Below are 9881 nucleotides of genomic sequence, written 5' to 3' on the forward strand. Positions count from 1 at the left end.
GGCGGGGAAACGAACTCCAGGGTACAAGTACCGTAGCGAGCGCCCCAGGGCGGGTCTGGGCAGGTCCCTGAACAATGGCCTGACCTGCAAGGTGCCCACTCCGCGTCAGGGCCTGTGTATTTGTCGCCAGAGAACAATGAGTCAGGGAGCAGGGAGTCCCCGCTTACCTGGACACGGACGGGTAGTAGAGCATGACCACTCCCTCCACGCACAGCAGGACGGCCAGGCCCCAGGCCATGATGTGGTAAAGCAGGATGGTGCTAGGAGAGAAGCAGAACCAGGGGGGCGGGGCCTGGCCTGAGACGAGCTACGGAGACGCCCAGCCACACAAAGTACCAGACCAACTCCCGGGGCCCCCCAGCCATCAGGAAAAGTTACACTGAGCAAACCCTTGGTAAAGACCTGCCCCATTCTACCTCTGAGTTTTCCTTTTGTAATTGAGATGAAATGCACGGAACATAAAAGTAACCACGCTCAAGCAGAGCCGCTCTGTCGCCTTGGGCAACTTCACATTATGCAACGGCCTCCTCTCCCCGGTTCTGAAACAGCTATGGCCCCAGAGGGACGTGCCCGCAGGCAGTCCCCGTTCCTCCCGCCCCCAGCCCCAGCAACTGTCCCCGTTCCTCCCGCCCCCAGCCCCAGCAACCACCCGCCTCCTGTGTGTGTCTTTGGCTTCTCCCACTCTGCACAATCCGTGTAAATGGTGGCGCACAACACGTGGCCCTCTGTGTCTGGCTTCTTTCACTTAACAGGAGTCTTTCAAGCTTGACAAGAACAAGGCACCTCATCAGTCCTCCTAAGGACCCAGCTCACCCAATAAGCAAGGAGTTCCTATCCCCACACATCCCCAAAGGTGCATCTGTACCTAGAATTCAAGGGTCTTAGTGCTAAGTGCAAACCAAGGTCTCTGAAGAAATGTGGGTCCGTTCCATGTTCCGGGACAGCGGGGAGCTCTCCTTTCTCGCCTCCCACCCCCACACCCCACCATTCCCTGCATGCTTAACATTCCTGGACCATCTCTACCCTCTGTCTTTGTCCTCCCACACGCCCCTCCCTTTCCCCCAGGGACTCAGTCAGCCCTGCAGATGGGGTCTGGGAGAGGGGTGCACAGCCATCTGTTAAAGAGCATTTAACCGGCCTCTTCTGTGCCACGGGACGGGGGCCCACGGCTCCGTCGAATGCGCTCACCGTCACCCGTGACTGTACCAGGCTCCCGGCAAACAGTGCCACCCCCAACCCACTGGGATTTTAACTCTGAAAACCAGCTGTGTAGGCAAGGGAACGGTCAGGGATCCGAGTGCAAGGGTGCCCTTCCACAAGCAGACAAGGGACGGCACACAGCAATGAGCTGCAGGAAGAAGCAACTTTTCGCAGCCAGTTCTCCGGAAGGCCACAAGGAAAGGACCCCAGCATGCTGTGCCTCTCGCGTTAGAACCGGTTCTGGAGCAGCCCTGCCCCTACCTCTCTGGGTTTGGGAGCTGATGGGGTGTGTCCCGTCCAGAAGTCAGAGGCTCTGCATCAAAGAAAGAAATGAAAGGAGCAGCTTTCTGCAAAGGCCTGGGTTGTTGCATAGAGCAGGAGCTCCGCATTCCAGAGCCTAACCTTGGGCCGAGGGAGCCAGGGGTGTTGTCCAGGGGTGTTGTCCGCAGAGGTGGGAGGGAGCAGGCCAGGCGAGTGCAGGCCTGGGGGGGGGGGGGGGCGGGCACAGACTACTCAGCGGCGCTCTGGCCCCAGATGGCCAAGCAGGGAGGGAGCCAGTCTGGGCCCGGCTGCTCAGGCAGCAGCCACTTTAATAACCGCTGTGACCCCGAACCCACACCAGGTCATGAGTCTCAAGTGCAACGCATCCACAATCAAGAGCAGCCGGTGGCTGAACACGCTCGTCTCTTTATCTGACCGCTAGACCGTTTTTATGTCCAGGCACGCGAGGGCCCTCCCCGGACCCCCTTTCCCCCACACTCCTATTCACAGAGCAAGTCGGGACTTCGATTCAGGGCTTTTCCCACGATCTCAAGCAACTTCTGCTGTTGTTTAAAACCTGTACATCCCACAGCTGGAGCCGCAGGAGGTTACATTTTAACTCTAAATCTGTCTTCATGACATTTCTTAGGATGAGGATTAAAAAAAAAAAAAAAAAAGATTCTCCTGTGCCAAAGAAAATAGCTAAGGACTGGAAGGATCTAGAAGGGAATACAGACTTTAATCCAGCCATACCTGCAAAGCCTGGCCCCCTGCCCTGGAATTCCTCGGGACCCTCCTGGGAGGCTGCAGTGTCTTAACCGCGGTATCGACCGCACCCTGGGCTCTGGAAGCAAGCTGGCTCTTAACAGAGGAGCCACACTCGCAGCTCTGGCCCCTTGGAGCCCTCACACCAGGAAGCAGGGCTTCTGCCATGACGAGGCAGGGGCTGGGTCTCCGTGGCTACAGAGCGCCTGTCTTACTGCTCTGCTGTGATCCCTGCTCCTCTTTGATGGCAGAGCCGCTTCACTCTCAGCAGTCTTCCTAGTCCCGGGCCCCTGCGCTTGCTCCTGTCCTTGCATCCGAATGTTTCACATCTTTGGCTGTTTGCCTCCCGCACGACCGGCCGGTCCTCGGACGCTAGGCCCTGCCAGCATCCTCTGAAGTGTGGAACCCCCCCCCCCACCCGCATCCTGCCTGCTCTCACGCTGTGCTCCAAAATGAGTTGCAAACACTGCTGGCTATGAGGAGGGCTTCCTGACGGCCTGTCCTGGTTTCTCAGGGCTCTGCCTGTCTTCTCGCTCCAGAGAGCTCTCGGGCTGCCCTGTCGGACCGCAGTCATCCGTGGGTGGGGGTGGGGGTGAAGCAATGCCTCCTCCTGCGACAGAACCAGCTTCCTGGAGGTGCTCCAAGGCTCCTCTTATCTCCACAGCTGGCTGGCTGTGACACCTCTTGTTGTGCCCTAACTCCAATCCTTCCAAAACTGAGTGAGAAAGGTGTCACACAGGAACACACACTTATTTGCACTGGCCTCCGGGTCAAACACTTCTCATTGCTGCTAGTTGCCTACCCAAAGCCATTTCCCCTTTTTCCTTGGTAAAATAACCTGGATGGCATGCCAAATAGCAGCATGCTTGCCTAACAGACTATGTTTCCAATCCAACCTCCTCTTGCAGCTGTGACCATGAAACTAAATTCTGTCCATTCCAAAAATGGAATAGTTGTGTAAAATCCCCAGGGAGGCTGCTTAAAGGGAAATAGCTCAGGAGAAAACAGGCCCCTTATGCATTGCCCCTTCCTCTTTCCTGTGGCCTGGAATGCAGATGTGATGGCTGGAGCTCCAGGAGCTATATTGGGCCATGACGCCTTGAAGATGAAAGTCACACAACAGGACGATGCAGCAAAAGATAGAAGACCCTGAGGTCCGTTATAAGGGCCCGGGATTGCCTACCTCTGGCCTCCTTTGGCATGAAAGAAAACTTACTTTAAAGTTATTTTATGTGTTCTATGTAGCCAAAACTAATCCTCATTGATATACCTGGTTGGCTGCCCTTGACCTTAACTCTCTTCCCTAGAGAATTTTCAAAACCAAGAATATCTAGGTTCTGTACACATGTATAAAAGCCTAGGACTGAAGGTAAAAAGGTAGAAGGAACAAGCACACAGATAAACACTAAACTTCAGGCCAGAGATACCAAAGTTACTGATGATGATACATAAGGAATATCAACAATTTTAGAGCAAGAATCTACTTAAGTTTCCCAGTGTGTTCTACAGCCTGAATGTGATTTCTGTTTACTAATTTTGGCTTCTAAAGTGAATTTATTCAGGGGCCCCTGGCTGGCTCAGTCAGTGCAGCAAGCAACTGTTGACCTTGGGGTTGTGAGTCTAAGCCCCACGTTGGGCGTAGAGATTAAATCTCGAATCTTGAAAATGGATCAGAGACCTGGGCACCTGGGTGGCTCAGTCAGGTAAGTGTCTCTTGATTTCAGCTCAGGTCACGATTGCACAATTTGAGAGTCGGAGCCCCATGTTGGGCTCCTGTGCTGACAGCATGGAGCCTGCTTTGCGTTCTCTGCCCCGCCCCCCTCTCAAAATAAATAAACCTTAAAAAAATAAAATAAAATGGATGAGACCTAAACTGAAGTGTTCAAACCATAAAACTCTTTTTTGGTTCCCAAGTTTGATGCACGAACTCATACAAAATATTCCAGATAAAGGATCCTCCTCCTTCTGGTTAATCTAGTTAATTCGTAACTCTCTTTGCGGTTAACAACTGTGTGCAACCAATCACAGAGATCACTCTTCAGGTATTTTGGGGGGACAGGCTTCAAATACCTTTTGGAAAAGGGCACCTCAGAAATTACAGTAATCTTGGGGCACCTGGGCGGCTCGGTCGGTTGAGCACCCAACTTCGGCTCAGGTCATGATCTCACGGTTCGTGGGTTCGAGCCCCGCATAGGGCTCTGTGCCGACAGCTCAGAGCCTGCAGCCTGTTTTGGATTCTGTGTCTCCCTCTTTCTCTGCCTCTCCCCTGCTCACACTGTCTCTCTCACTCTCTCTCAAAAATAAACAAACATTTTTTAAAAATTTAAAAAAATGCCATCAAGTAAAAGACAACCCAATGAACAGAAGATATTTGTAAATCCTGTACCTAATAAGGCACTTGTATCTAGAATCTATATGAAGAACTCTTACAACTCAATAACAAAGACCAATTAAATGGGTGAAGGAACTGAACAGATATTTCTCCAAAAAAAGCATACAAATGGCAACTAAACATGTGACAAGATGCTCAACATCACCAGCCACCAGGGAAGATACCATTCACACACACACTAACATGGCTAAATTTTACAACGTTTATTTATTTTTGGGACAGAGAGAGACAGAGCATGAACGGGGGAGGGGCAGAGAGAGAGGGAGACACAGAATCGGAAACAGGCTCCAGGCTCCGAGCCATCAGCCCAGAGCCTGACGCGGGGCTCGAACTCACGGACCGCGAGATCGTGACCTGGCTGAAGTCGGACGCTTAACCGACTGCGCCACCCAGGCGCCCCTAACATGGCTAAATTTTAAAACCAAAGTAATACATGGAAAAGAACAAGTATTAGCAAGGATGTGAGAAACTGGAACCATTATACGTTGCTGCCGACAATATAAAATGGGGCAACCAGCCAGGCTGGAAAGCATTTTAGCAGTTTCTTAACAAGGTTAGAGAATTACGATGTGACCCAGGGTATAAAGCCCCTGAGCACATGATGAAATAGCACGTCCACACAAACATCTGCATACCAGCGGTCGCTGGAGTATTCCTTATAGCCAAAATGATGCAAACAACCCACACGTCCATCAACCGATAAATGGATAAAATGTAGCACATCCGCTAAGCCGAATAAAGCTTGACAACATCTCGCTAAGTTTAAGAAGCCAGACACAAGGGGCACCCTGGGTGGCTCAGTCGGTTGAGCTTCCGACTTCGGCTCACATCATGATCTCACGGGTTGTGGGTTCAAGTCCCATGTCAGGCTTTGCCCTGATAACATGGAGTCTGCTTCAGATTCTCTGTCTCCCTCTCAAAAATAAACATATATTAAAAAACACAAAGAAGCCAGACACAAAATGTCACATATGGAATGAACGTGCTTACAAGCAATACCCAGAACAGGCAAACCTAGAGACAGGGGCCTGGTGGGGGCAGGAAGGGGGGTGGGGATTAATCACTGGTAAAGAGATTGGGGGGAGGTGAGGATTAAAATGTCCTAAAACTAGTTGGTACAATGGTTGCATGATTCTGTGAATATACTAAAAAAACAATGGATTTTGGATTTTATACACTTAATTGGGTGAACTTTATAAAACTGTTTAAAACAAAACGAAACAAAAAAAGAGCATGGGGCACCTGGCTGGCTCAGTCAGAAGAGCATGTGGCTCTTGATCTCAGGGTTGTGAGTTCAAGCCTCACCTTAGGTGCAGAGATTACTTCAATAAAGTTCAAAAAAAAAAAAACAAACAAAAGTAGGGGGGCACATGCTTCCTGGATGAAGCGTCAGAAGACCCGAGCACTCGTCCCATGCTGCCATCCAGCTTCCCCTTGTCACTCAGGTGCTCTGTTCCCCCAACACACATGCTCACCCCAGCTGCCGTCACAGGGCACAGCGCCCGACAGCCTACTATGTGCCAGGCACTTTCCTCAACCATTCACAGAGCATCGCACGGACTCTCCTGTGACCTGATGCGGTTGCTACTATCCTACATCTGGGAAAACAGAAGTCAGACACGTTAAGAAACTTGCCAACGGTGCCACGGTGAGTGACCCCTATACAGATGGGACCCACCGTGGACGCTCACCGGGTAGCCACCGGGAGCTCCAATGTTCGGCTTCCGTATTTGGCCTAAAGTGTGAACACACACTCCCAAGAATCTTCTCCAATCTCTAGATACAGTCAAAAACTGTTTATATTCATGCCAATTCTGTTAGTGTGTGTCCAGTTGCAAATATTTAATTTATAGATTACCTGCTGTCCTGGTTTAAACTCCTCATTTGGAATCTGCCTTCAGCTTTTTATAAAAACAGCTGCCGGAGGGGCGCCTGGGGGGCTCAGTCGGTTAAGCCTGATTTCGGCTCCGATCGTGATCTCACGGCTCGGGAGATCAAGCCCCGTGTGGGGCTCTGCACCGACAGCACAGGGCCTGCTCGGGATGCTGTCTCCCCCCTCTCTGTGCCCCTCCCCTGCTCGCTCTTGCGCTCTCTAAACAAACTTAAGAAATAGCTGCCAGACACAATCCTCAAGGGGCCGGCTGACATCCTGACTGGGTCCGCCATACCGAAAACTACTCTGCAGCCCTCAAAGGTATCCCCGACCCCTCTTCGTACAACAGAAATGGGGCAGAAAGCTCTAGTTCCTTGTGCATACCTCTGTCCTGCTGATCTCCGGATCACCAGATAGGCGTCGACCGCGTAGCAAAACAGCCACCAGAAGCAGGCACCGTACAACAGCTGGATCCACATCTGTAATCAGGAAGAGCCTGGCATCAAAGCTCCTGGAAACAGGCCCCGGATTGTCCCCATCCGTGAAAGGAGCGGGCAGATGCCGGTTTCCTCCGACGTCAGGAAGCAGCACATGAAAGCCCTCCGGAGACACGTGGACAGTCTGGGAAACCAAGGCTGGGGCGTGGCCCAGGGCGGCGTGTGCCTCCGTGCTCTGTCCGCCCAGCGGCGCCGGACTAGCAAGCCCGCTGGCCGGGTACACTTGTCGGCACGGGACGTAAAGGCCTCAGATGCGCAGCCTTCCCCGGCGTGAGGGCTGACAGTGCCTCTGAACGAGAATGAAGGAGTGTGGGCAGGAAAGGTCTTCTGAGCAGAGGGGAAGGAAGGGGCCAGTATGCTAGAGGCAGCGGGACATTGACCAGCCTCTGGCGCGGGCGGACACCGCGCTCCCCTCTGCAGCCGGGAAGCACCGACGGGCACAAGGAGAGAGGCTGACGATTCTGCTACAGCTCGGTGCACAGAGCAACAGAGATACACAGATTCAAATAATATATTCCGGGGCGCCTGGTGGCTCGGTGGGTTAAGCGGCCGACTCTTGATTCCTCACGGTTCCGGAGTTCAAGTCCCGCGTCGGGCTCTGCGCTGACAGTGCGGAGCCTCCTTGGGTTCTCTGTCTGCCTCTCTCTGCTCCTCCCCCGCTCTCTCAATAAATAAACTTAAAAAGTGAAGGCACAAATATGTATTTCATTAAGCACAATACATATCCCATAAATCAACAACTTTCATTGTCCTTTCTTTTCCCTTTTTGGCCAGCTGGTTTTAAGTGCAGCTCCACTTAGGTAAGGACTGTATATGTGGGCTCACATACGGTGGGGGGCAGGGGGGAGCCATACTAGCGCAGTGGTCCTCCAATTTAACTGTCAGTCAGAAGTCCCTGCAGGGGGTGTAACATCACAACAGACCCCACACCAAGGTTCTGAGAATTTGCATTTCTTTTTTTTTTTTTTAATGTTTATTTATTTGAGAGAGAGACAAAGCACGAGCAGGAGAGGGCCAGAGAGAGGAAGACATAATCCAAAGCAGGCTCCAGGCTCCGAGCTGTCAGCACAGAGCCCAGTGCAGGGCTCGAACCCACGAACCGCGAGATCATGCCCTGAGCCCAAGTTGGATGCTTAAATGACCCAGGCGCCCTTGAGAACTTGCATTTCGAACAAACTCCAGTGGGCTAAGACCACACTTGGAGGAACAGAGTGTCACAGGAGCACAGTGGGAAGAAAGGGTTATCAACGCAAGCAGATGTACTTACTGCAGTCCCCACGCAGTACTCAGCAGGCCAAAGGTCCGTCCCATTCACGTCTGAGATGTCCTTGACGAAATCGGGGAATCCCAACCACACCGCAGACCGGAAGACGATCCCTAAAACCGAGTAAGAGGACACAGTCATCCCGCGGGAGATGCATTCCAGGCCCCGCAATTGATGCCGAAACTGCACATTGTACCGAATCCTAGATGGACCACGTTTTGTCCTTTACGTACATTCCAACGATACGGCCTGCTTTATAAATTAGGCACAGTTAGAGACTAACAACTAGTAAACAACGATAATACGCTGTAATGGAAGTCATGTGAACGTGGTCTCTAAACACCTTACTGTACTCACTCTTCTTCTCGTGAGGACGTGAGATGTAGCGAGGTGAAGCATGCAGGCACCGTGATGTGGTGTTGGGCTATACGGACCTTCTGACAGGGCAGATGACCAACCGCTTCTGGACCAGAACGGACCGCGGGGGACCAGAACGGACCGCGGGGAACCAGAACCGCGGAAAGGAAAACTGTGGCTAAGGGTGAGCTACTGTCCTTTGTAATGGTCCTAATTCGGATCTAAAGCCAACTTGCTGCTCTGTTAAGAGTAAGTAGATGGTGGATGGAAAAATAGAGAGAGAGAGAGAGAGAGAGAGAGAGGGAGAGAGAAACGAGGGAGGAAAGAAACACACACATCGGTGTGTGTACAGAGACAGAGAATAAGATCTAGGAATAATTATTTCGGTCACAGAGCAATCCCAGGAATTTTGATTTCAACTTGAACCACCATTAGCCACAATCATATGCCTAACGTAGTTGTTTGCTTACTTGGTATGAAGAAGCAATTATGTGAACAACAACCGGTATTTCTTGGCTATATTTTTAATACCCACGTATGAACCATTCCTGACATTTAAAGAAATGACCGAAACAGCACGATTCTGAAATGTAAAAAGATAATTCTTTCATTCTTTAAAAAGTGTATTTAGGGCCTGGGTGGCTCAGTCAGTCAAGCCTCTGACTTCAGTTCAGGTCATGATCTTGAGGTTTGTGAGTTTGAGCCCCGTGTCGGGCTCTCTGCTGTCAGTGCCCAGCCTGCTTCAGACCCTCTGTCCCCCTCTCTCTCTGCTCCTCCTCCACGAGCACGTCTCTCAAAAATAAACATTTAAAAAATAAAAATAAAAAACAGGGGCGCCTGGGTGATGCAGCTGGTTGAGCATCTGACTCTTGGTGTTGGCCCGGGTCGTGATCTCATGGTTTGGGGGACGGAGCCCTGCATCGGGCTCTGGGCTGATGCACGGAGCCCGCTTGGGATTCTGTCTCTCCATCAAAAGAAATAAACATTTAAAAAATTATATAAGTAAATAATGTGATTAAGATTCTCACAAATTAGCTCTCCTCAATAATTTGCTCTTGACGTTTATGATTTGTAAGTTTTCCTTGCTATTAAACCCAAATACCTAATTCTCCTCAAAATAGTATACACGCTTAATATAGGTATATATTAAGGTTTTTTTGTTAAGAAACGTGATATGCTCTAATAACATACTCCGTAGGGGTGCCTGGGTAGCTTAGTTGGTTAAGGGTCCGACCCTTGATTTCAGCTCAGGTCATGATCTCACAGGTCATG

The 9881-nt window shown here is 51.0% G+C and overlaps 1 protein-coding gene across 1 annotated transcript in view; it reads right to left on the reverse strand.

Annotated features, from left to right (window-relative positions):
* GPR143 (G protein-coupled receptor 143) overlaps nt 1-6929 on the reverse strand; it is a 41813-nt gene extending 34884 nt beyond the window's left edge. Inside the window, exons 1-2 of the mRNA XM_032592038.1 lie at nt 6876-6929; nt 168-260 (exon numbers count right to left, since the gene is read on the reverse strand). The gene's annotated coding sequence lies outside the window, so the exon portion shown is untranslated. The remainder of the gene's footprint in view (nt 1-167; nt 261-6875) is intronic.
* Between the last annotated feature and the right edge of the window lie 2952 nt (nt 6930-9881).

The sequence above is a fragment of the Lynx canadensis genome, chromosome X (assembly GCF_007474595.2).
Source record: "Lynx canadensis isolate LIC74 chromosome X, mLynCan4.pri.v2, whole genome shotgun sequence".
NCBI classification, from domain to species: Eukaryota; Metazoa; Chordata; class Mammalia; order Carnivora; family Felidae; genus Lynx; species Lynx canadensis.